The sequence below is a fragment of the Panthera onca genome, chromosome D1, assembly GCF_046562875.1.
Source record: "Panthera onca isolate mPanOnc1 chromosome D1, mPanOnc1 haplotype 2, whole genome shotgun sequence".
NCBI lineage: Eukaryota > Metazoa > Chordata > Mammalia > Carnivora > Felidae > Panthera > Panthera onca.
The window spans coordinates 82,531,467-82,553,201 of NC_138348.1; the positions used below are offsets into that span (position 1 = coordinate 82,531,467).

The following is a 21,735-nucleotide window of genomic DNA, read 5'->3' on the forward strand; positions in this document are numbered from 1 at the left end:
ATATAAGCACTCTATTTACTAAGCTCCTTGTAGAGATTTTTGTAAGTATACATGAACTTTATAAAATGTTTTTATTTTCATAAAATTTGCTTTAAAAATGAAGTCTTCTTAAATAATAATGAACATGATTCTCTATTTCAAGGAGGAAAGTGGGGTGCTTCGGTGGCTCAGTTGGTTAAGTGTCTGGCTTTTGATTTCAGTTCAAGTCATGATCTCATGGTTCGTGGAATTGAGCCCCACGTTGGGCTTATAGCATAGGATTCTCTCTCTCCCTTGCTCTTTGCCCCTCTCCTGTTCATGTGTTCTCTCTCTCTCAAAATAAACTTAAAAAAAGTAAAAGGATGAAACTAATAATTCTTGCAAATGTGCAAATAACCATTTGTTGGCATAACTTTTTCCAAAAAGCAGCTCCTCGATGACCATCTCCCATCACAGTGCGTGGGTCTACATAGCAACCTCTCAAACTGCACAAGAGAGTGAGCAGGCTTAAGGTCCACAGAGGACCATTACTTAGAAGAATTATATTTGTATAGTGTTTTATAATGTGCAAAGGAATTTTATAGGCACTGTCTCATTTAAACATGAAACCTTTTGCTGAAATATTCTCTGCTTGATAGGTGAAGACACTGAGGTTCAGAGAGTTGAAGATAGATTACTAAGATCACAAAGCATTATTTTAGAGAAGTGAAAGGTTTATTCTTTAAAACTGAGTGTAGTAATGCTGTTTGTTTTACTACATGTATTTAGGTGCTATTAACAACCATCTTAAATTGATGTTAAGGCCATCTCTGTTTAAATGATTCGCAGGTATTATGTTTTGGTTCACTACCTGTATATTCTTACTTGCATACCTTAACCTTTTATCAACCAGGTTATTACTTTTTTATTTTTTAGAAATTCTTAGTGATAATTATCCTTTGGTAAATCAACACTGCAAACACTTCCAACAAAATCAGAAATTCGATTAAGTTAAATGTAAATACTCTCTGGCTAAATAGATATAGATATTGCATTATAGTTTTCCCCTCTCTTTGAATTTTGTTCCATAATTTATTGATTTTTACCTTAGTTATTCTATATTTTCTCTAATTTTGTGGGAATTTACATATATGTTTCTTACTATCCATAATTTCAACTATCCATAATTTCAACAACTAAAATGTCATTTAGGAACTTGAAAAACTTTATAATAATTTTTGTTTGTATATCATAAAAAATTTTACATAAAATCTAACCATTTATTGACATTGATCCAAGTTCTTAAAAAATGTTCTTTTCTGTGGCAAATTGTTCATTACTCTACAATGTTTCAGTAAAAACATTGCATCTTTGAATCATTGTGATCATCAGGAAAGGTGTAAGATTTGTGAAGATCTAAATAAATCTGACAAGTAAAAACATTTCCTCTGTTCTGTGTATCATCGAGGCTGGTTTGATTTAATTTTTTTTGAGAGACAGCAGGGGAGGGGCAGAGAGAGGTAGAGAGAGAGAATCCCAAGCAGGCTCCGTGCTCATCAGCACAGGTCCTGATGTGGGGCTCGATCTCACAAATGATGAGATCGTGACCTGAGCCAAAATCAACAGTTGGACGCTTAACCAGCTGAGCCACCTAGGTGTCCCAGATTTTAATCTTATTAAAAGGAAACATTTTTATTGTGCAGTTCTGCTAAAAGTGTCTTAATAAATTAAGAATTTCAAAATTTAAATATGAATTCTATGAATAATTCAATTTACACTGATTTTTTTTTCTTTTTTTCCAGCATATTGCCCCCTTTGTTTTTTCTTTTTAACAGAAATACTTAGTGTCTATATCTGTCTTACCTTTAATAAGGTTTAGATGGTTATTTATCTTAACCTCTGGCACACAAGAATTAAAACGTGAAGACAAAGAATGGAAGCTTTGAAAGACATTAATGTATCATTTTAATCAAAACTCTTTAGTAACTATAATGGAAATATTGAGAATATGAATTTATCCCCAACATTCCAACCATTAAAAAACATTCCTTGCCAAGTCATTTGGAGCTACCTTGAAGTCATATGTCAAATCAGAGAATCTTTGACTTTCAAAGATTCATCATACTTTATATAACTCCCTAATTTTGAGTAGAACATTAAGGTATATTTTCTTTAAGATGGTATATATTTCAAAAAGCACTGTATTATGGTAACTTTTATAGACCTAGGGACTATCAGTTAACCTTTTATTCAAAAGTGATATCTCTGTGAATGAAGAGACCAATTCAACTACACAGATAATGGCAATTAATTACTTGCATGAAAGTATTCTGTCTCAAAATATGTATATCTTTCCAGTAATTAAATGAGATTAAACTCTTAATCATAAATTTAATAGGGGAGGAATTTTCTTTTGATCTTTGATTAATTCCTTATCAGAGGCTGTGATGCTGGGAAATTAGTGCTATTTATATTTTGGTTTCCCCAGAGAATTGACTATTACCCCCCCCCCTCCAGAAGCTCTCTATAGTTGTATTATGAATTTCAGTCCCTGGTACTTCTGGGGAACATGGAGAACCCTAAATTCACCCCATCCCATAGATACAACTAGATAACACTCACATTAGTGCAAATAACCTAGAAAATGACTTGAAGACTGAGAAACAAACTCCATAACTAAATGTAGAGAAGAGGCCACATGGAAAAGGGTGGGAAAGGTAGAGAAGTGGTGGGGAGCTAAACCCTGTGGGTCTGGCCATTGGAGGAAATAAGTATGGGCGTGGAGAGGGGAGCCTGGACTGGGAAAATGAATCCCCACAGCATTGGGCTTTGAAAATCAGAGGGGATGGATTTTGTGAGTTCTTAGTGGGACTTAAAGCCTGGAACTTTACAAATCAGTGGCACTTAAAGCCTGGAACTCTGGGACACCCTGGAGGGTGAGAGAGAGCCCTGCCCTTAAAGACACAGAACAACAAACAGCCCTCAGAAATACACCTTAGAAGCAGCTGTTTGAAAAATGCCTGGGGCACATGAGAGGTAAATTTACTTAGAGCTCACTGAGAGACTTCTCCAGGAAAAAAGGAGCTGGAAGGCGCCATTTCTTTCCCTGGCCCCAGCATAATTACTCAGCCATCTGGTAAGGCCAGCATAGCCCCAGCATTCGCTACCTAACTCAGTTAGATTGCACCCTTCCCCTTCCAGCTGGGCTTGCCTGAGTACTGGTACTGAGTCCTCTTTCCCAGAAGACATGTGCAAACCTTGCCAACACTGCATCTTCTGACCTTCTCCAGATGAAGTGCACCTTATTAGAACTTCACTCCCAGTCACCTGTGTGCTTTGCAGAGTGGCCCTGGGATGCCTGGTCTCTGCAAGAGCTGTGTATCCCTATTGGCAGAGAAATGCTGCATACACCTTGTGGCACTGTGTGCATGCCTGTGCGTGTTTTGCAGAGTTGCCCAGGCCAGCCAGGTCTGAATGGCTGCTGTGCATCCCCTGTGGAAGAGGACCAGCACAACTTTGTTAAAAGTGCATGCCGAACCCACTAATTTCAAGAGCAAGAGACAAAGCTGACTTTCCTAACACACAGAAACAGACACAGAAAGTTAAGCAAAATGAGACAGAGGAATATGTCCCAAATGAAAAACAGGCCAAAATCACAGCAAAAGAGCCAAGGAAAACAGAGATAATATGTCTGAAAGGGAATTTAAAGTAATGATCATAAAGATACTCACTGGACTTAAGAAAAGAGTGGAGGACTTCAGTGACACCGTTAACACAGACATAAAAAAGAACTAATCATAGATAGATGAAGAACATAATAGTTCAAATTAAAAATATATTAGATGGCACAAGAACAGACATTCAGATCAATGGAACAGAATAGATAACCCAGAAATGGACCCACAAATGTATGACCAGCTAATCTTTGACAAAGCAGAAAAGAATATCCAATGGAATAAAGACAGTCTCTTCAGCAAGTGGTGCTGGGAAAACTGGACAGCGACATGCAGAAGAATGAACCTGGACCACTTTCTTACACCATACACAAAAATAAACTGAAAAATGGATAAAAGACCTAAACGTAAGACAGGAAGCCATCAAAATCCTTGAGGAGAAAGCAGGCAAAAACCTCTTTGATCTTGGCTGCAGCAACTTCTTAACACGTTTCCGGAGGCAAGGGAAACAAAAGCAAAAATGAACTACTAGGACCCCATCAAAATAAAAAGCTTCTGCACAACGAAGGAAACAATCAACAAAACTAAAAGGCAACCAACAGAATGGAAGAAGATATTTGCAAACGACATATCAGATAAAGCTCAATCCCCCCCTCAAATAATAATCCAGTGAAGAAATGGGCAAAAGACATGAATAGAAACTTCTCCAAAGAAGACATCCAGATGGCCAACTGACACATGAAAAAATGCTCAACATCACTCATCATCAGGGAAATACAAATCAAAACCACAATGAGATACCACCTTGCACCTGTCAGAATGGCTAACATTAATAATTCAGGCAACAACAGATGTTGGTGAGGATGTGGAGAAAGAGGATCCCTTTTGCAGTGTTGGTGGGAATGCAAGCTGGTGCAACCACTCTGGAAAACAGTATGGAGGTTCTTCAAAAAACTAAAAATAGAACTACCCTACAACCCAGCAGTTGCACTACTAAGCATTTATCCAAGGGATACAGGTGTGCTGTTTTGAAGGGACACATGCACCCCCATGTTTATAGCAGCACTATCAACAATAGCCAAAGTCTGGAAAGAGCCTAAATGTCCATCGACAGATGAATGGATAAAGAAGATGTGGTGTGTATATATACAATGGAGTATTACTCGGCAATCAAAAAGAATGAAATCTTGCCATTTGCAACTATGTAGATGGAACTGGAGGATATTATGCTAAGTGAAATTAGTCAGAAAAAGATAAAAATCATATGACTTCTCTCATATGAGGACTTTAAGAGACAAAACGATGAACATAAAGGAAGGGAAACAAAAATAATATAAAAACAGGGAGTGGTACAAAACAGAAGAGACTCATAAATATGGGGAACAAACTGAGGGTTACTGGAGGGGTTGTGGGAAGAGGGATGGGCTAAATGGGTAAGGGGCACTAAGGAATCTACTCCTGAAATCATTGTTGCACTATATGCTAAGTAATTTGGATGTAAATTTAAAAAAATAAAAAATAAAACAAGTTAATAAAAAATATATTAGATGGAATATGTAGCTGGCTATATGAATCAATGGAATGAATTAGTGACCTGGAAGACAAAGAAATGGAAAGTAAACTGAGCAAGCGAGAGAAAAAAAGAATTATGCAAAACAAGAATAGATGTAGGAAACTCAGTGACTCCATCAAGCATAACATTCACATTATAGGGATCCTAGAAGGAGAAAAGAGGGAAGGGGGGGGCAGAAAATATATGCGAAAAATAGTTGCTGAAAATTTTCATAATCTGGGTAAGGAAACATATACAGATCCAGGAGGCACAGAGATTCCCCAACAGAATCAACCCAAGGAGGTCCACACCAAGACACATAGTAATTAAAATTTTAAAAGTAGTGATAAAGGAAATGTTTTAAAGGCAGTGATACAAAAGTAGACTGTTACATACAAAGCAAACTCCCTAAGGCTAGCAGAAGATTTTTCAGCATAAACTTTAGAGGCCAGAAAGGACTGGCATAATATATTCAAAGTGCTGAAAGGGAAACCTCTGCAGCCAAGAATATTCTCTCCAGCAAGATTATCATTCAGAATAAAAGGAGAGATAAAGAGTTCCTCAGACAAAAACCAAAAGAGTTCATGACCACTAAATCTGCCCTATGAGAAATGTTAAAGGGGACTCTTTGAGTGGAAAGGAAAGACCATAACTGGGAATATGGAAAGTAGGAAACACAAAAGCAGTAAAAATAAGTATATGTGTAAAAATCAGTCAAGGTATTCATAAAACAAGTCTCACCACATACCTAATTGTAGGGGGCGAGGAGTACAGAATGGGTTCAAACTTAAGCCACCCTCAGCTTCATATACACTGCATTTACAGAAGATGTTATATACAAACCTAAAGGTAACCACAATTCAATAAATAGTAATAGATACACAAAGAATAAAGAGAAAAGAATCCAAGTATAATACTAAAAAAAAAGCCAGCAAGTCATGAAAGAGAGCAAGAGAAAGACCAGAAAAAAAAAAACTACAAAAACTATCACAAACCAAGTAACAATATAAAAATAAATATCTATCAATAATTACTTTGAATGTAAATGGACTAAATGCTCCAATCAAAAGACATAAGGTGTCACAATGGATTTAAAAAAACAAGAGCCATCTATATGCTGTCTACACAAGACTCATTTCAGACCTAAAGAAACCACAGATTGAAAGTGAGGGGATGGAGAAACAAGTATCATGAAAGTGGATGTCAAAAGAAAGCCAGGGTAGCAATACCTATATTGGACAAAATAGACTTTAAAACAATGACTGTCACAAGAGATGAAGAAAGGCATTATATACTGATAAAGGGGACAGTCCATCAACAAAATATAACAATTGTAAATATTTATGTGCCTCAAATGGAAGCACTCAAATACATAAAACATTTAATAATGAACATAAAGGAACTAATTGATAGTAATACAACAAGTCAGGAACATTAACACCCAGTTACATCAATGGATAGATCATCCAAACAGAAAATAAACAAGCAAACAGTGGCTTTGGATGACACACTGGGCCAGATAGATTTAACAGATATATTAAGAACATACCAACCTAAGAGAGTAGAATACACATTCTTTTTAAGTGCACATAGAACATTCTCCAGAATAGATCACATTTCAGGTCACAAACAAGTCTCAACAAATTCAAAAAGATTAAAGTCGTACCATGCATCTTTTCTGACCACAGTGCTATGAAAGTAGAAATCAACCAAAAGGAAAAATCTGTAAAGAGCACAAATACATGACACTAAACAATGAATGGGTCATCCACGAAATCAAAGAAATTAAAAATTACATGGAGACAAATACAGGAAAGCACAATGATCCAAAATCTTTGGGATGGAGCAAAAGTGAGTCTAAGAAATTTATAGTAATATAGGCCTACTTCAAGAAGCAAAAAAAAAAAATTCAAATAAACAACCAAGGTTACACCTAAAGGATCTAAAAAAAGAACAAACAAAACCCAAAGCCAGTAGAAGGAGGGAACTAATAAAGATTAGACCAGAAATAAGTTATAAGTTATATATATATATATATATATATATATATATATATATATTTAATATATAATAAAAAATATATATATATAAGAGAACAGCTCAATGGAACAAAGAGTTGGTTCTTTGAAAAGATCAACAAAATGATAAACCTACAACCAGACTCAACAAGAGAGAGAGGGGGAGACAGAGAGAACTCAGAAAAACAAAACCAAAAATTAAAGAAGGCAGATAAATAATTTTAATAATTGTAATTATTACAGAAATATGAATAATTATAAGAGAATATTACGAGAAATTATATTCCGACAAATTGGACTATCTAGAAGAAAAGGATAAATTCCTAGAAATATGTAACTTACCAAAACTGAACCAAGAAGAAATAGAAAATTTGAACAGACCAGTTACTAGCAAATGAAATTGAATCAGTAATCAAAAAACTCCCAACAAACAAAAGTCCAGGACCAGATGACTTCCCAGGAAAATTCTACCAAACAACCAAACATTTAGAGAGGACTTAACACCATTCTTCTCAAATTTTCCAAAAAATACGACAGGAAAACTTCCAAATTAATTCTATGAGGACAGCATTACCCTGATATCAAAGACAGATAAAGATACAAAAAAAGAAAGAAAGAAAGAAAGAAAGAAAGAAGAAAGAAAGAAAGACCAGCCAATATCTCTGATGAACATAGAGGTAATAATCCTCAACAGAATGTTACCAAACTGAACCCAACAATACATTAAAAAAATCATTCGCCATGATCAAGTGGGATTTATTCCCTGGGTGCAAGGGTGGTTCAATACTTGCAAATCAATCAATGTAATATATCACATCAATAAGAGAAAGGATATGGTCATTTTAATAGATGCAGAAAAAGCATTTGACAAAGTACAATATCTATTCATGATAAAAACTCTCAAAAAGTAGGGTTAGAGGGAACATACATCAGCATAATAATAGCCATTTATGAAAAATCCCCAGTGAACATCATCCTTAATGGGGAAAAACTGAGAGGCTAGGAACAAGACAATGATGTCCATTCTCACCACTTTTATTCAACATAGGACTGGAAGTACTAGCCACAGCAATCCAACAATAAAAATAAATAAAAGGCATCCAAATTGATAATGAAGACATAAAAATTTTACTATTTGTAGATGACATGACACTATACATAGAATATTCTAATAATTCCACCAAAAAAACTACTAGAACTGATAAAGGAATTCAGTAAAGTCACAGAATACAAAATCAATATACAAAAGTCTGTGGCATTTCTATACGCAAATAATGAGGCAGCAGAAAAATTAAGAAAATAATCCCATTTATAATTTCACCAAAAAATAATAAGATACCAAGGAATAAACTTAACCAAAGAGGTGAAAGACCTGTACTCTGAAAACTAAAAACACTGATGAAAGAAATTTAAGACACAAAGAAATGGAAAGACACTCCATGGTTACAGATTGGAAGAACAAATATTATTAAAATGTCTATAGTACCCAATCTACACATTTAATGCAGTCCCTATCAAAATACCAACAGCATTTTTCACAGAATGAGAACAATCCTAAAATTTGTACAGAGCCACAAAAGACTCAAATAGCCAAAGCAGTCTTGAAAAAGAACAAAGCTGGAGGCATCACAATTCCAGGCTTCAAGTTATATTACAAAGTTGTAGCAATAAAAGCAATATGGTAGTGGCACAAAAATAGACACATAGATCAGTGGAACAGAACAGAAAATCCTGAAGTAAATCCACAATTATATGGTCAATTAATCTTCAACAAAGGAGTAAAGATTTTCCAATGGGAAAAAGACACTCTATTCAGCAAAAGACATTGGGGAAACTGGACAGCAACATGCAAAAGAAAGAAACTAGACCAGGTTTGTACCATACACAAAAATAAATTCAAAATGGATTAAAGGTCTAAATATGAGAGCTGAAACCATAAAAATCCTAGAATAGAACACAGGCAGTAATTTCTCTGAGACTAACTGTAACAACATCTTTCTAGATATGTCTCCTGAGGCATGGGAAACAAAAGCAAAAATAAACTATTGGGATTACCTGAAAATAAAAAGCTTCTGCAGTGCAAAGGAAACAACCAACAAAATTAAAAAACTTCCTATGAAATGGGAGAAGATATTTGCAAATGACATATCTGATAAGGAGTTGGTATCTAAAATATATATAGAATTTATACAATTAAACACCCAAAACCAAATAATCCAATTAAAAAAATGGAGAAGACATGAACAGACATTTCTCCAAATAAGACATATAGATGGCCAACAGATACATGGGAAGATGTTCAAAATCACTCATCAAAGGAATGCACAATAAAACTACAATGAATTAGGGTTTTGTTTTTTTTGGGTGGGGGTAAATATCTAGTAAGGAAATTGCTGGATCATATGGTAGTTCTATTTTTAACTTTTTGCGGACCCTCCAAACTGTTTTCCAGAGTGGCTGCACCAGTTTGCATTTCCACCAACAGTATAGAAGGGTTTTCTCTTTCTCCACATCCCCACCAACACCTGTTGTTTCTTGTATTGTTGATTTTTGCCATTCTGACAGGTGTGAGGTTTTTATTGCAGCATTATCTAGAATAGCCAAACTATGGAAACAGACCAAGTGTCCATTGATGAATGGATAAAGAAGAGGTAGTATAGATATACAATAGAGTATTAGCCATGAAAAACATGAAATCTTGCCATTTGCAGTGACATGAGTGGAGCTACAGAGTATTATGCTAAGTTAAAGCAGTCAGTCAGAAAAAGACAAAAACATGATTTCACTCATATGTGGAATTCAAGAAAAAAAAGCAAAAGAGCATGGGGGAAAAAAGAGAGGCAAACCAAGAAACAGATTCTTATCTATAAAGAACTGACAGTTATAAGAAGGAAGGTGGTGGGGGGTGGGAGGGTTAAATAGGGGACGGGGATTAAGGAGTACACTTGTAATGAACACCAAGTGTTGTTAGAAAGTGTGGAAGTATTATGGTGGTGTACACCTGAAACTAATATTACACTGTCAACTAACTGGAATTTAAATAAAAAATTAAAATAAAACTTCAATGAGATATCATCCCACTCCTGTCAGATGGTTAAAATAAAAAACACAACAAAGCACGTGTTGGCAAGGATGTGGAGAAAAAGGAACCCTCGTGCACTGGGTAAAGCCCACCATGGTCTCTATACCACTAAAGAATAATACGTTTATCATGATGAGCGGTGAGTGACATATAGAATTGTTGAATCACTATATTGTACACCTAAAATTAATATAACACTGTATTTTAACTATACTAGAATTAAAATAAAAAAGTTTTTAATTAAAAAATAAAAAATTCCAAAGATACTCATCTTGATGAGGTTTAAACAGGCAGCACATTTATTAAGTTTCTTCATATATCAAGTAAAACCATTACAAAAGACTTAACGCGTATGCCAGGAAAAATAATTTAATTTGGAAAAATATGACAGAAGCTTTTTTCTTTTTGCAAGAAATAGATTTTCAAATTTAATGAAGTACTCTGAACCTCTATTTACACCTCTGTAAAATGGAACTCATATTTAGCTTGCAAGAATTACAGTAAGAGTTAGAGATAATATAGGTAAAACTCCCTATTACAAGGCCCGGTGCATAGTAGCTACTCAAATAAGTGACAGCTAAAAAAAAATGGTAGTACTTAGTGAATGCATATTGATTACTCATCTATAATAATTGAAGTAGATCACTTGTAAGACAAAATCTGACTTCATCTGATTAGGTAAAATTAACATCCCACCATTTAAATAAAATGTTGCTTTTTAAAAGCAAGTAGAGTGATCTATATACTCTTTAGTTGTTATAGTAACTCTGACACCAGGGAATAAAGTGTCCCATTGACACCCATGGTCATTTACCATGTTTTCTCTTTATTCATTAAATAGCTAAATGTAAAATTAGAAAAATGCCAACTATCAAAATCAGATATCTAAAAACCAGTGTATTTTTATACACAAATACGAAGTTTTTCATTTAAAACTTTCATTTAACCTTCATTTAAATTAGCATTTAACTTTCATTTAAATGTTTTTCATTTTCATTTATAAATCTGAATGTGGAGACATGTTTAATTTAAAAACTGAAAACATAGTGTTAAACAATAATAAATGAATAATATTTTTAATGTTGAAGGAATATTTTCATGGCCAAATAATCCAATAAAACTTCTTGGTTTCTACATTCTATTTCAAATGTGGCTGGTTAAATAAAAAGAAGTATGTTTAAGTTTCAAATTATATCTAGCCTCTTATCACCTGGAACTTAAAAGCAAGAAATCTATTCAACTTTTATTTTTGTGTTTCCAAAGGCCTATCACAATTACTTATACTCTCTAGACACTTAGTTTATTAAATAAGTATATTTGCATATTTCCAATATTATATTAAATTATATTTCTAGTAGTGAAACCAATGCATGATACCAGTTTAAAATACTTTGTTAGTAACAATCAGATTATATTCCCTTTCAGTTTAATGTTAAGTGCATCAAATTTCATGTGAAAATTCTTAATATTTGTATAATAAGTATCAAACTTTTTACTTTACCAATGTGAGTAGCCAAAATAGTGCATTATCAATTTTACTAGATACCAGCTGAATGTATATTTTGCCATCATGAACTAGTTGGATTCAATTTAATTATCTGAGAATCACTCTTTGCTTCATTAAAATATACACACAGTCATGGGTATTGTCTACATATGCCAAACCATCCATATTAATATCTCACCTTATTCCATGTACACTGTTGAACAAACTGAAATGATTATAAATTTAAAGTGACTGGTAAAGAATAATGTACTGAAGATTCTTATGCACCTTGTATATAACTTTATATAATTGTATTGAGGTTTTTGGCGCTCTAATTCATCAATAAAGAGATATATAGACACGAGTTATTCTTTATTATCACAGAGAATAGTTAGAATAATAAAAATTAGTTGTAGTTATTTTTAAGAAAACATATTTAAAGATGATTCATTTCAAACTGCCAGCCAATTTAATGTAAGACACTTGTCAAATATCCGTTTTTTCATGTGAATCACAAAATATTTCCTTCAAAATCCACCTGTAGTTAAAATAGAGAGATTAGACTGAAAATAAATATGTGATGATGGTTTTAGGTGTCCACTATCACCTAATTTTTATAGCTTTGCATTTGTCATCCAACCGTTGCTTGGGAACCAGTGCCAGACATACATAGATGGAGAGAGAGTCTCACTTTCCCAGCAAAAGCCTCAGGTGAACTTCCAATTTGAAATATTGGCTTCCCCACTCAGAAATGAGGAGCTAAATGTGTGAAACTGGATACAAGAAGTATACAGGAGTTAAATATCCTTAAAAGTATAAGTCTGGTGTATGTGCTTAGTCCCCTACTATTTACTCAAAATAAGGTAGTAACAATGGAACAAAAAGGGGTGTGAGTCATGAGAGAGGGAAATGATGATTCCCTGCATCTCTTGCCAAATATTACACTAGTTTTACTAACAAGGAACAGAGTGGATAACTGAATATTTCATCAATTTCAACATAACAAAATATAAAAAATTCATGTGCAAAGAAGTCTGCTAAATATTTCAGGTGGGTTCTAAGGCATTAGATTGAAAATAAGTGTGTGATGTTTTTATGAGTCTACCATCATGTAATTTTTACGGCTATGCATTTGTCACCAGCCAGTGCTAGAACTGTTAGGCATATCCAGATGGAGAGTCTCACCATCTTGACAGAAAATCTCATATGATTTTCCAAAGTATATCTAAAATTTATATTTATTGAAATATATTAATCTTTGCTTTTTTTTTCTTTCTGGCATCTGACCTATTTCCTGGCCATTTGGAAGCAGCTATGTTGCTCCAAGAATTAGGATTATTACAGCAGATGCTTAAAGAAAGTCAATGTTGAGCTGATTTCCACAATTATTCTTTGAAAGACAGAGCAAGTCTGGAGAATTGGGTTTCAACCCCCACTAAAGAAAGAGGTTTTCTAAATCTCAAAAGTATCCTTAAGAGGTAGACTCAAACAGGGAGTTACTAGAAATAAGTGAAGAGAACTCAGATGAAGACTCACAGGAAGCCTCTGACAGATAGGAAGTGAGAGGTTTCTGTGATTCAGAAGGACGAGGTAGGTCAGGGAGGTCAGATGACAATGTCTCACTTTTGAAGAAGGTGGGATGGGCAACAGAACATCCAGACAGGTAAAAGTCCAAGAAAATTGTGAATTTTGTGTATGGGTGTAAAGTCTACAAGCATCTCAGAGAAGCCTGGATTCAGCATGGTGCCAGCTGGGTGGGAGCTGAGCAGGTAGTAGTGAGCTATGACTTTCCTGAAGGGGCAAGGCAACTGCATACAGAGGCCAGATGGGGAAGGCAGCTGGGCCTAAGGATATGTGGAACTAGCAAATGGAAGGTATCAAGTCAGCTAAGTCACAGCATCCTGCAGTACTGTGAAGAGAGAGCAGATCAATCTATGAACCATAGACTTGACTATGAGGTGATCGCGGTGGGCTCTATAACCAGGAATGGCAAGGGAGTAGTGAGGCCAGTGAGTACCATGAGAAAAAACAAAAAAAAAATGAAAAAACACTTCCCATAACCACTGTTTGCATAAACAAACTTCTTCTTTCTAGCTGGTTAGTGGAAGTAAAAAGAAAGAACAGCCCTTGATGGAAACCGAATGAGGTAATCCCTATAAGGCTCTGTGAAACTAAGAAATGGATATATTTTCTTAACTGCCAAGTTTGCTCCACATTGTATGTACTCACCAGCCTTCCTTCCTTTACTCCCCACACTTGGTGAAGAAATCATGAATAAATTTTCATAAAGAAGACATCAGACCCCTTACAGAGAAGCATTTTTTGCAGGTGCCTTTTTATAATTATACTGAATAATGACATCTGAAGAAGGATCCATACAAGTGATGTGTTTTTCATTTTAACACAGCTTAGTTTCCCTTCCCTATTTGCTGAGTCTTGAACTGTTTTAATCTTACCTTTGTGCACAGACCAGGTGATCTTGAAGTTCAATAGACATGCGAAGGTAAGAATATTGGTAGAGGGATGGAGATGTTTGGATAGATAGAATTCTAGAAATTGGTAAGTTGAAGTTCTTAATTTTCATTGTCTTTATTGATGACAAATTTGATATTTCAACACAGCAGAATAAATAGACATCTGAACTTGTGTTTGACAATTTATATGGTGTATTTCACCTACTTTCCCAAAGCTGCCAATGCTTCTAAGTTAAGTTTCTTTAAAACCTCTGGAAAATTAGGGAAGAGGTCATGATCATCTCTAACTTTTCATGTTTATGACCACCATTTTTCACCAAAATATTGCAACTTCCTCAAAAATGTTCTCTCTGCCTCCAGGCTAATTATCTATCTCCAATTCTATTCTCCGTATTGCACTAAGAGTGAGTTTTCTTATATGCCAATCTGAATTATGCTGCTCTCCTGCTTACATCAGAATCAAGACTACACAACTTAATACCAAGTACAAGACCACTGATCATCTGGACCTTGTTGTCTTCTTCAGCCTCATCGTCAGCCCCACCTTATACTCTCTCTCACCATCAAGGTCTCTGCATATACTGTTATGTCCTATTTGGAATACTTTTCTTTTCCTGCCTGTGGCATCTTCTGACTGCATGCTCAGCTAATTCCTAAGCCACTTTTAGACCAGGGCTTATATCTTCTATCCCAAATGCCTTTGCCCATTCTTAAATCAAACTAGGTGCCCCTCATAGATGCTCCAATAGCTCCCTGTACCTCCTCCATCATTGCACTTACCACACAGTAACTATTTATCTAGTCTCCATCCAACTGTGAGTTCAAAGAAGGTAGGAACTGTGTTTGATGTATTCATTGGTTACCTCCACAGTCTGGCAGAGTTGCACATAGTAAATGCTTCATAACTAGTTATTGAAGAATAAAATGATGCCTAAGGCAAGATTCTTCAACACTGCAAACAAAATCTATTTTTCCCCTTGTGTTTAAGGGCTTTTCTTCTATTAACATAAATAACTTAAAGTTGGATGCTTTATGTTGATATAAACTATTAACAGGAAATTTGTAGTTTCAGAGTTGAAAGGAATAATTTGGTCCTAGCCTTTTCCATTTCTTTGTCTCTTTCTTCCTTCATTTTCACCCTATCCCGACTCCCCACTGCTTTCTTTTTAAGCATTAAGACACCCAACTAATTGAGAGCCAAGCAGTGTTAGAAATCAGTATTTTTTTTCTACGCCTCATTAAAAAATGAAGAACTTAAAAAGCAAGCTTATGGGCATATTTATATTTTATATACTTGGGATAGCTAGTGATAATTTCCCTAACATTTAGCATTGTTATCCTGTGACATAATCGCCCATGGGATTGTGCCATTAGCATAATGGCTTGCTCAATAAGGAAAAATATTTAAGATATTATTTGGAGGAGTTCTCCATTGCACTTTTGTAAGACATATTTACTACTTTCAAAGTAAGAAATTTTATATTTTTCTTCTGTTTCTTCCAAATTACAGTGAAAAGCTTTTTAAAAAACTTTTCACTCTGATTTTTCTTATGAATATGCACATATCAAAAAAGTCAAAATGCACAGAATACTCAGGTCATAAGGAGATACTTTATTGGTTAAAGTGATGAGTTTTAAAGCCTGCCATGTGAAAATCTCTTTCTAGTTATATCAATATAGGGCTTACCATTTTAAGTTAATCTGAATAGTATCTTTACCCTATGGAGAATATACCTCTTGTGTCTTCATGTTGTAGAGCTGCATATTCTATTTTGGCAAGAATATAGTATGTTTGTAATAAATTTCCATAAACCATTTTGGTCTTGCTCATGAATTTCGAAGCCCTCAGAAGGAGATTTACTTTTGTATAATATATTATGACCTTATATCTTCAGTTCTTAACCTATTTTAGGAAAACTATGATAGATATATCCATTGACTATTTGGCCATTATAATTTTTTTTTTTGTATTTACCAAGTTAAAACTGCATCAAATCAGTGTGGACATAATTGTCATGCTGCTCAGCAGCTCAAATTGAGGTCTTTGAATAATAAAACATGAAGAAAACAAAGCAACTATTTCTTAATTGGAATATAGTTTGCTAGAGATGTACTTTAAAATACAAGCTTTTCTAGGAAGTGGACAGTAAAAGGTATCTTCAGTGGCAAAAATTTTAAAACCACTGCTTTCTATAAATTATAACAACAACAACAACAAAAAACCCTTCACAGTTAAGTAAATATCATAGAAAAAGAGATGTTAAGTTTTATATGCAACTAACTAAGGAAAAACATTTTTAAGTGGGCTTCATTTAGAGTAATTTCTGTTTGTTAAATTGGATGAGTCAGATTTGATGTATTAAGAGAAATTTCAGAAGATTATAAAACAGGCCTTGACAACTATTTACAATACCATTTAAATATTTTGCTCATATATATCTAAATATTGACCATGATGCTGATGTAACATTGCAAAATACCATGCATCTTATTTAAAGCAATTATGGGGTATGTTTTTTCCTCCTTTAAACAGTAAAATGGAATGGGGTATGCTTTCTTAGTGACTTAATTCAGATATCTCTGAAAGTGCTTTGTCAGTTAAAGCTTTCAACTAGCTTAAAAGTAATGCTTTCCCTATTTCTCCGTGAGTGGAAAAAGAGCAAACAAAAGCATGTTTCACGGTAAGGTCAGCATGACATAAAAGCAACAAAAGCCAGTAAATTCAACATGAGCTTGACATTCTGGGACTAATCCAGCAGTTCTGCAACAGTCTTCCAACTACACAGCTGCATAAAGCTGTGGACAAGCCTGGGCGCAGCCTCCAGGCATTTGCCCAGAGCTCAGCCTTGAAATGTGATCAACTTCAAGGAGAACAGATTTGTATTTTTCTTTGGCTACAGGATATTTAGATAAAGTATACGTCATTGCTATTATGAACTGCTTTTTTACGTACCACCAAAACTCCCAAATTCTTAAATTTTCTCCAATGACAGGGAGGACAAAATTTTAAGGCCGCATTGTTTCAGGCCTAACTCTGGAAGTACAGATTCTATTATCCCCAGGTACATGATGGTCTGTAGGGATGTTTTCCTGAGCTTAAATAGGGATGTGATCCAACTTAAATGCAATTACCTAAGGCCCAGTTCATATTATGAATTCATGTTATGGATGTAGACCTATCCAGGCTAGATTTCCATAATACAGGGTGAATCATTTATTTTACTGCTTTTTATTCAACTTTTGGATTTGAGAAAGAGCAGGGAGTGTGGAATACTGGTGCATTAAATAGACGGCAGATTCTAGGTAGAGACAGAAACTGTCCTTTTCACCAAAACTTGAGTAAGGAAAATACAGTGAAACTACAGAGGCTGGATGATATATATATATTTTTTTTTTTTCACTAAAATCATTACATGGCTTACTCTAGTGAGAATAAGCAAGTTAGAACTTGGCAAACTCTTACTAGATTATCTGGTTATGTATTTCCTATAAAATTTAAGAGTTGTAGAAATTCCCCACATCTAATGGCTATTTAAAAGGCATACTTTGGAAAAAAGAAAGTTATGCCCTTCCTTGGGTTGTCTGCTTGTCCATTTTACTTTTATCAGTGGAGACATGGTTGTTGAATGCTCTAATACAAAAATGAATTATCTTTTAACTTGAGAAAAAATTTCAAGTTTTAAGCACTTATCCTCAATGTCATGTAGATTGTAAAGATATTTAAAAGAATATATATTCTTCCTAAAATCTGGTGTTTTAAAGACTACATGTGGATTAGAGAAATTGCTTAGATATTCAGAACAAAACCTTTAGAAATCTAATAGCCATCTCACCCAAAGGAATGCAAGATATCAGACCAAGGCAGACAAGATCTCTTCGGGCAATTTGTATCTAACCTTCTTAAGGACAGTAATGTTATTTTTGGGGTTGATAATTTCACTATGATTTCTAGACCCCTTCTTCCCTTCTGTGAAATTATTATAATAAAAATTATCTGAGCATATAGTATATCACATAGATATTTGGAGGGTCTGTATTCTAGTCAAGATCTCAATATTTTAGAGATAACTTTAAAAATGACAAAATCAGTACCATTATTCTTAATATTATAGTGAAAGGGTGATAGGTTCTTTAAATTTCTAATAATATAGGCCTCAAACTCAAAAGACTTTTTCTTTTTGGGCAAAGAAACTGAATACTTCTAGCTCTAATTTCAAATCAAATCCATCAAATATTTGTGTGTACATGGAGATAGCAATGAAGCAACTGCATTTTCTAGATTCCTTGTTTTCACCATAGAATATGCCAGATGAATTTGATAAAATTCATTGTGTGATAAAATTATAAAATTGTGTGTATAACACAATTATATTGTGTTTAACAAAAACACAATAATAGCAATTACTATTTCTGAACACCTGTATACTTTTTGTTTTCATTTCTATTAATTGCAAAACAACTTGTCAAAGTCAGGTTTAATGAGAGAGGTTAAATGACTTGCTCAATCTCATTTAGTAAAAATGACAGAGAAGGGGCATAGGCCTGGGTCAGTTCTTCCACAGTACCCATCATGAAATATATCACTGTAATGGATAATTTAGAAGTTACAGGTTGATATGCCATGAAAGCCACTGTTTTAGCAGAAAACAACATATTTGCATATAATTTGTGTAACATTTTAATGTTAAATGTAAAAAATTAGAGCACTGCCTAATTAAAAAGTGCAATGTTTTTAATAAAAACAAAAAATTAGCCACATAACAACTGATACTGGAGGTATAATTGATCCAAATTCAAATGGCTTCTCAAACCTTTTTAAGGGAACTATTTTTAACTCAATAATCTATTTCAGCAATCTTAAAGTATTTTCTGATATATGACCTGTCGTATTATGATTAATTTCATTTTAGAGCGAGTAGAAAGAACATGACCTGCAAAATGAAGATAAAGGTTATGATGACTGCATAGGAATGGAAGTAAAGGAGGATTTAGAAACTAGATATCTTCCATTTGGTGATGTTATGTTCTTTTTCAAAACCTTTATTTTTTAAAGTTTAGCCTGAAATTTTAAATCCAGTATTTTGACATCTACACTGTGAATCAATATCAACATCAAGAACATCAAACATTATTAGGAGGTTGCAAAACAACAATAACCACAACAGCAAAATCCAACCCTTTTGGCCACCACATTTTCACCCCATAGTTGAATGAAATTTTAAAAATTTAAGTTATGTTAGAAATTAAATATGTGTAGGTAGAAAAGGATTTGTGTCATCCAAATATTGTTTTAAAATAACAAGAATCAGATAAAATGACCACATCATCAACTGTTCTCTGAGTCTTACTTGAATGTGAAAGGCTAATGACATTTCTTTTTTTTTTTTTTTTTTTTTTGGGTACATCTACATTTTCTTACTTATCAATGTAATACATTCTGAGAGGTACTATTCCCAGTGGCAGATTGCCTTTATTGTGTTGGGGAAAATTTTTAAATGTATTTATTGGGATGACATTTGTGGGGGGAAAACATATTGAAACCTTTTCAACAAATGTACATTCAGATTTAATGCAAATGAATTACTGACACAAATTAAGGGGTTATTTGAAATTTATTTTAGGTTTTATTTTTTTAATTTTATTTTTTGAGAGAGAGAGAGAGAGAGAGAGAGAGAGAGAGAGACAGGTGGAGGGGCAGAAGGAGAGAGAGAATCTTAAGCAGACTCCACACCTGATGCAGCATGGCCTAAGCTGAAATCAAGAGTCTGATGCTTAACTGAGCCACACAGGTGCCCCTGATATGTATTTTAAAGTTAATATCTTTAGCTGCATTATTTGTCTTAGTGAAGTTATACATAAATAATGCTTTGCACTTATCACATCCAAACTGTATTTTCATTTGTGTGCTCAACAAATATTTGAGTGCCTACTATTTACCAGACACTGTGATTTATACCTACTGCTAGGCTTTAACTTTGTTGAGTTATAGTCTTCCTTCAGCTGTAAATTCCCATAATGCTTTTTACCACATTTTCTTCTGTTAATAACAGGTACTCAATATTTGTTGAGTGAAATCAGAAATGAGAAAAAATTGTATATTGAGTTAGGGCTATATACTGAGTTTGCATTTGTGTAATCTTTCTTAGGAAAGGAAATAATACTCCACTCATTCAGTTTTGAAATTTAAAACAGGGAGCATGAAGTGTTCATTTTTTTCCCCAAAATGCAACTTTTTATTTCTGAATTATACAATTACAGATGTTTTTCACCATATATTCTATATATCCTTAGTTTTCAGGTAAGAAGTAAAATATTTTACTATTAAAATTATATAAGACATTAAAAAGTCTCTAACAACTTTCCATTTAAAAATAATCTCTTAGAAGCGAATTAGGATGTACACTGTCAGAGGCTCGACTTTCAAGTTCATAATTATGGAAATCATTGAAAAGAACTGGTCCTTGGAATTTACTTCAATTATTTCATTGATAAGAACATATCAACCACCTTTATCTCAGGTAATAACACCATTACTTTTCAGAAGCCAGTCTATTTCATGAAAAAATCTATTATCTCTTCTTACTCACGCCTAAACAACATATCTATTTAGTCAATTTTTCAGACCAAGAAAAACAAGACTTCCATAGTTCACTCTAAATCTCAAAAATCCCAAACAATTACATCAGATAAATGAGGTCCAAAATTGAGACTTTTCAGGGAGCACTAACAGCCATTTTGCCTCAAAGGTGCCTCTGCTTTTAGAACTAAATTATGCAAACTTCCATAAAACTCTTTGTCACTGGATATTTGTGAGAGTCAGTCAGTGTTTTTAATAAATATAAAACATACTTATATTCTCCTAAGGTATAATCAGTATGAGGAGAGATCTCACAAAGTAGGAAGAAGTAGAAAATTTTTAGAGATGAAGAGAAATGCAGAAATGTAGATAAGGAGTATGGGAAGAGAAAGCCATAAAATCATGAATATGGACATATAATGATGTAACAAAAGAATGATACAGATCCATGGTGATACCAAAAATGAGAACATGCCATGCAACTCCCAGTCAAGAGACACAATTGCTCTATCTCAAACTGGCTCCCAGTCTTGTACTACAGTCAGAATTATAGAACACACTACTATAATTCAGATGTGCACAAAATACCTGGTAAACCTTAGGAGGAAGCAAACCACCACCTGGAAGATGCAGGGAAGAACATTACAAAAATAATGCTTCGCTGAGTCTTGAAAATTGAGATATGAATGTGACTAGTATCAAAGGGGGAAAATTCAGGCAGAAAAATTGATGGTAAAAAGATTTGTATGGCTGGAACATAAGATAAATGTAAGATAGTAGAGGACGAAGACAGTAAAGTTATAGAAATTGATGTTTGAACATCATTTCAGAATAACTACTGTGTCACTGAATTAATAAGAGTAAAGCAATTAAAATAAAATCACTGAGGATGGAGCCCAGGCAAAGGTATTTTT

The 21,735-nt window shown here is 34.1% G+C and overlaps 1 long non-coding RNA gene across 2 annotated transcripts in view; it reads left to right on the forward strand.

Annotated features, from left to right (window-relative positions):
• LOC132661113 (uncharacterized) overlaps positions 1-21,735 on the forward strand; it is a 37,267-nt gene that overhangs the window by 14,102 nt on the left and 1,430 nt on the right. For both annotated transcript variants that reach the window (XR_009602050.2, XR_009602051.2), the window contains 2 exons: positions 13,865-13,916; positions 20,628-20,762. This is a non-coding gene — a long non-coding RNA (uncharacterized LOC132661113). The remainder of the gene's footprint in view (positions 1-13,864; positions 13,917-20,627; positions 20,763-21,735) is intronic.